General features: G+C 42.0%; 1 protein-coding gene across 3 annotated transcripts in view; it reads right to left on the reverse strand.

The window, feature by feature from the left end:
• Positions 1-5,061: 5,061 nt before the first annotated feature.
• The window catches only part of si:cabz01090165.1 (uncharacterized protein LOC100333421 homolog), a 235,488-nt gene continuing 234,399 nt past the window's right edge, over positions 5,062-6,150 (reverse strand). For all 3 annotated transcript variants that reach the window (XM_051065438.1, XM_018685262.2, XM_018685261.2), the window contains one exon: positions 5,062-6,150. This exon is cut by the window's right edge and continues 363 nt beyond it. The gene's annotated coding sequence lies outside the window, so the exon portion shown is untranslated.

Consider the following 6,150-nt stretch of genomic DNA (forward strand, 5'->3'; position numbering starts at 1 on the left):
AAACTATGGAAATGTGTGATTATTAAAAAATGGATCTTAACACAGTCCAGTTCCAGTGAGTACACAGCACTGCAGCACCATGAATGTAACTGATGAAAAACACAGTTTTTGATGTTACAAACATCATGAAGCTACAAGATGTGAGTGTGTGATTATCACTGACAGCTTCCTGTTAGTAATGTTGGCACTGGTGTTAATGTGCCCCAGCTCAAATCTAAATAAAACCTCTGTTCTCTGTCATCCTGCACCTTTGACTAGTCTTATTTCCTGTGTTGCATTTGGGGTACCTCACGACTTATTAATGCACTATAACCGTATTTATGTTTGTCATGTCTATTTAATTTCATTTAGTCACATTAAAAAAAAACAAAATGTTATTATAATTTATTTTATTTGATCTTGTTTTTATTGCTGTAACAGCTGTTCTGACGTCTTTCTTTGCATCTGTAAAACATGTTAAATTGCTGCTGCCATGTTTTAAATGCCCACCTTGTTAAAGAGGAACGCTGCACAGAGCCCGATGAAGAGATTAAAAGATGGAAAGGAAACGGTCTATCTGATTAACAGAGGGCAGCTACACTCATATAAGATGAGGTGACAGTAAGTGAGGATGCGACAGTCATACAACAAACCAGCTGGACATGGGTCGAGTTCTGGTGCAGTTCATGTTGCTCTGGAGCTCAGGTAAGACTTAAACCTCTTTAACAACACTGGCTGGTTTGACTGACTCATTGGTGAATAAATAAACTTCATTTAAACCAATATATTTAAATCCTAGTCAATCGAGATTCAAGGTTTCTGAAAAAGAGGGAATCTCTGGAAGAGAAGAATGATAGACAGAAATCTAGACTAGATATTGTTTGCTGAGTGGTGACGAGGGCCCTGGCTGCAGACAAAATGGCAGACCTCTGCAAGAGGCACCTCCACAATTGACAAGAAATCATGTGACCTCAGCAGTGGCAGCTGATCTTATGTGTGTTGCAGAAAAGACGAGAGCTTACAGAGCTGAGATACAGAGTCTATTAAGGTGCTTGTAAAAAGTCTGATTGAGTTTTCTGAGGGTTTTGCTGATATCGAAGAATCCAGCGAGCGCAGGGTTAGTCTGGTAAGGCCTGGAGTTTGCAGTGTACCCTGCAGCTGACGTTACCCGGGTCCCCACCCTTGTCTGCTGCCTGGCCTACGAAGCACCTGACACCAATGTCCATCCACTGGTGAGCTCCCCTCCCTAGGTCTGGTTCCAGGAGGGGAGCCTGGCTTCTGCTTTTCCCTTTTCTCAGCCTTGAGAGACCCTACAAGGGGCTACGACCCGCGACAACACAGCTCGCAGACTGTGTTGTAGACTTGTCTAATCAACTTTTTATTGGTCCAGTTTTTAAAAACTTAATTAAAATGATTGCTTAAAGAAGAAGATCAGCCTCAGCTATTGAGGTCACATGATTTCCTGACATCTGTGGATGTACCCCCCCCCCCCAAAAAAAAATAAAATCAATAATATGTACAGATAAACAAAGGGCAGTTTTATATTGCCCCCTGGTGGCAACAGCAAGAAATACAAGCTGTAAAAATGTGTTTACTTGCTGTTTAACAGTGACAGCTGTGCTAAAATACTCACATATTTGAGAGAGCATTTCAAAATCAAATGCTTTTGATACTAAAAGTCCCGAATTTAAAATCTCAGGTAAAACTACATCATTTATGAGTATAATATTTTTCTTTTTTGCATGATTCTCTGCAGGTCTCCACACTGAAGAAAATGATCTTTTTAAGGGTAAACAGAGAAAATAAATCTAAATGCAGAATAAAACAGTTTTACTAACCTGTCTCTTACCTGTGTTCAGAAACAGATGATATCTGGTTGGTGGGAGGATCCAGCCGCTGTTCTGGTGAACGACAGGGAGAGTGGAGGAGAGTTAATGTCGAAACATCTGAATGGGATCTAAAGACAGCAGATGCAGTGTGTAGACAGCTGGACTGGGGCTCCGCTGTTTCTACAGGACTGAGGGAGGATCTGCATAATGAACTCACGTGACTGATTGGACCGACATGTCTTCAGTTAGAGTCTGACTCTTCTATTCATTACCTGGAGATCAGCTGCTCAGGTACACCAGCTGAGAACATGAGCTGTAATATGTTTTCTCAGTGCTTTAGTGAAGAGGCTGAACTAACCTGCTCCATCTAGTTTTGAGTAGAAGTCTTTCTTTCTCTTCCGTCTAATGCTTCTTTGTCCAGAGTCTGTCCGCCCGCTGACTGCTGTCCTAGTCTGTGTTCAGGCAACAAGTCTCTTCTCCTGGACTGTGACAGCTCAGGACCTGCTAGAAAAACCTGCTCACCTGGTAAAACGGTTGGCCTCACCTGTGCAGGTAGAAGAGGAGCTGCAGCTGCATCTTCTCTCATGAAAATGACTTTGTCCCTTTTATTAATCATTCCTCTTTCTCCTCAGAGCCTGATAATGTCAGGTTGTTAGGGGAGAGCCAGTCGGAAAACTCTTTCACGTCTCCTCTAACTTCTCCTCTGAGCCAGCCACTCAGTCTCACCGTCTCAGGTAAGAGTCAAACACTGACGACACCTGTGGACTCCAAAGTATCACTGGTCTGAATCAGAGAAAGTCATTAGGTGTTTCCTGCTGCTGCTCAGACTAATTCTCATTATAAAGTTGCAGTGCAGGTTTATAAACACCTGACAATCTGAATCATTAATTAACTGCATGAAAACATTTCCATCCACAAAACCAGCTGCCTGCAGATTAGTGACAGGATGGCACCTCCACCATTACTTCATTCATTTTAAACCACATGAAGCAGTAAAGACAGACGGTCACACTGACTGACTGACAGTCAGACAGCAGCATTCTACACAACACACATGAAAAAACTATTAACAATGATTTTTGACACAAAAATGCTGATGAAATGTGATTTCAGTCGGACTAGAATTCCAAACCATGTTTTTCCAGTGGTTGAAAAGCAAACAGTTAAAAAAATAAAAAGAGAAAAAGCAGAACATCATTTTAATGAGGGACTTTATCTTTAAAGCTGCACATGCTCCTAAATATTGACTGTGAGTCTGTTTCAGCCTCTTCAACACATCTGATCATCAGAGTTTTCCTGGTGCTGTTTGTGATGTTCAGTGCTCCTCTGGTTTTCTGGTGCAAGGTAACGTTCACATCACTGCAGTGATTTCATATCCAAAACACAGGCTTCCACATGTTTTGAGGTCACAGTTTAGGTGTGAGTTTGCTACAGGGAGGAAACAGGAGCTAAATGTTTGAGCTACTTGGCTTTTATCTCAACTTCAGGCACCAAAAACCCTCCAGTGGCTCTTTCCTGCTTGACTTTTAATTTGAAACATTTGCCGAACATGCAGTTTAGTAATTTAGAATCAGCATGGCAGCAATTAAAAAAAACAACAAAGTAGAAGAGATTGGAAGCAACGGGTGAATAACTTTCATTGAGACATTTCCTGTCATGTCCCCCAGGAAAACACCCAGAGAGGACAGCGTGGAGCTGGATTACCTTAGTGATGCTGAGAAAAGTCTGGGTGAGGAGGAGTGAGGAGAGTAGGTTCTCTGCTGGACTCTGATGAAGGGGCAGATCCACATGGACTCCTCAGCTGAATTCAGAAAATGTGCTTTTCTCACTGTGTCCTCACATTTTTAAATTTTATTTTATTTTATTTTTTTATTTCCCATTAAAAAGCTTCCAGTGGCTCAGAGGACAGTCGCTCTCTGCCCTCTGACGTTTTAATTTATACTACGCTTAATTACTCTCTGTTATGAAAAGAAATATCATAGAAACCACAGCTATGTGAACATGGATGCACAGTTTAGATTATTAAAGCCACTTCTATGATGCAGAGAGGAACATGTGAGTTTCTGAATAATCTGAGGGTGAGGGTAAAATGTTGTTTTCATGATAAAAAGTGCTGTACTGTCTTTGTCTTTTGTTTAAAATCATTTTAAGATTCCTTCTCTTAAGTTTGCAGAGAAATTCATGAGGAACGTTAAAGCTAAAATAATTGAGCTGACTGAAACCACTGAGACTGGTCGCTGTACTTTGTTGACTTTGCTGTGAAACAGGACATGACAGAGGAAAACAACAGTAAACATCCACATGGCTCAGCCTCAGACAAACCCTGTGTCAAAACAGGGTGAAGTCATGTTACAGTTGTTTTAAGAAACCAAAATAGATTGTAGATAGATTGTTTGTCTGCTGTCAGGGTTCTGCTAGAACCTGACATGTAAACAGTAACGTCAGGTAAAGCTATTTAAAGCCGTACTGTTCCCCAGAAACAAGAAGTCCAATATTATCCAGAGAGCAAACCAAACACTGAAAATCCTTTGTTAGACATCAAACCATCTCAAAGTGGAAGAAGAGCTCTTCTTATTCCTGACAGGCTGACGTCGTGGAGATGGTTGTGAGGGGAGACGATGATATGCAGCTCTGCCTGTCATCATTAAAAGTTCTCTGCTGGGAAATGGAAGCAGCAATTCAGGCCATCTGAAAACATTTATCACTGTCTCAGCATGACAAGGCAAATCAGCTTCTGTGTTTAAACCTGACACTCACACTCACTTGTTTATTTAAAGGCTGACACAGAAAGTGATGTCTGCGCGCTCAAACATGGCAGCACAACAACGCGTCACAACACAAACCAGGTTCTGGATCTGTAGTCCGTGTGTTCAGACACGACGGTGACACCATCATTGTAACGAGTAACTGATCGATTCCTCGTGACCACCGGCTCTAAACCTGCTAACACCACTTCTAACTGAGGTGTAAATTCACTTCTATTCAGTGTTAGTTACGTCTGGGGAGAGAAATGGGGGGGGGGGGTGAGTAGTGGTGTCTCCTGCAGATCTGGAATCAGGAACACCTGCAGAACTACATGAGAGACAAAACATAAAGTTAATGACATGCAGTAGTGGGAATGAGAATGAATAAAATCAAGTTCACTTGGAGTCAGATATTCCAGCATGTGCACTGGAAATCTTTGAGAATAAGAGACATGAACAGAGTGCAGGGAAGTAACGTCACGTTCTGCTGAGACATTAATAACAACACATCATTTTTCCAAGAAAAATACCTTTTTATTTCATTATAAATCCACATAATTGTATCTATGAAAGCATAAAATCCCCATTTCACATGTTGTTGTGTTTTTCTCCTTATTGTGGTCATTTGTTTCGTTATATTCAAAGTAAATCATGGGTATCAAACCATCGAAGACTGTAAGGTGTATGTCACATACAAACACAGACACTGTCAAACGGCAAAGGGGGGAGCGAGGGGGGGAGGGGATGGGACAGCGCAAGTTCTGCCGGCCATCTTTTACAACCGCTTAATACATTTAACAATCTCGAGTGCCAGCGTTAATGTGGTAGGAACACTTACGGTCGAGTTCACCAGTGTCTCGTACGTGTACAGTTGTTTTCCAGTGTCAAGTAGAACATCAGAATTCACCGAGTGTAGAGTCGGACTTGTGTGCTTTAAGTTTGGCTTCGAGTAAATCCTCGCTGGTGTTCCTCAAGGCTCCGTTCTCGGGACACCAAGGTTGTTTTAATACTCCGACACAGAGAACCAGTCCACCACGGGACGCAAACACACGGATTATTTCAACATCATCTAAGCCGTCCGCAGCCAGAAGAGTCAGACTGGAAAAACTGGAGAGTATACTATTCAGCTGAGAGAGAGAGAGAGAGAGAGAAGGAGGGAGACAGATAGAAAGAGAGAGAGAGAGAAAGAGAGAGAGCAGGAAGGAGGATGAAATGAAAACATACGATTAAAGTGCCACCGTTTAGTTTGACAGGTTGTTATTATTGATGCTTTGAGACAAGACGTTGACAGTGTGCTCAGTATTTTCAATCCAAGGCCCAACAAGTGTTTTCTCTTCGACTGCTAGGAGATAATAGAGAGGTGTGCTTTTTTTGGAAGTCTGCATATTCTCCCGATACTGTAATAATGCTGTCATAATACTGCAGTAATCCTTTGGCATATGACTGTATGCTGGGGGGAAGAGAAGAGCGGCGCCACCAACCACTGACAAACCACAACTGAGAACATCCTGGAAAAATGTCATGAAAAGGGTTTTTTTCCCAAATCCACAGTAATCCGTCCGGTATATTCCCAGAGCAGCGTTTAGCGTCCACACACA

The sequence above is a fragment of the Lates calcarifer genome, linkage group LG21 (assembly GCF_001640805.2).
Source record: "Lates calcarifer isolate ASB-BC8 linkage group LG21, TLL_Latcal_v3, whole genome shotgun sequence".
NCBI classification, from domain to species: domain Eukaryota; kingdom Metazoa; phylum Chordata; class Actinopteri; family Centropomidae; genus Lates; species Lates calcarifer.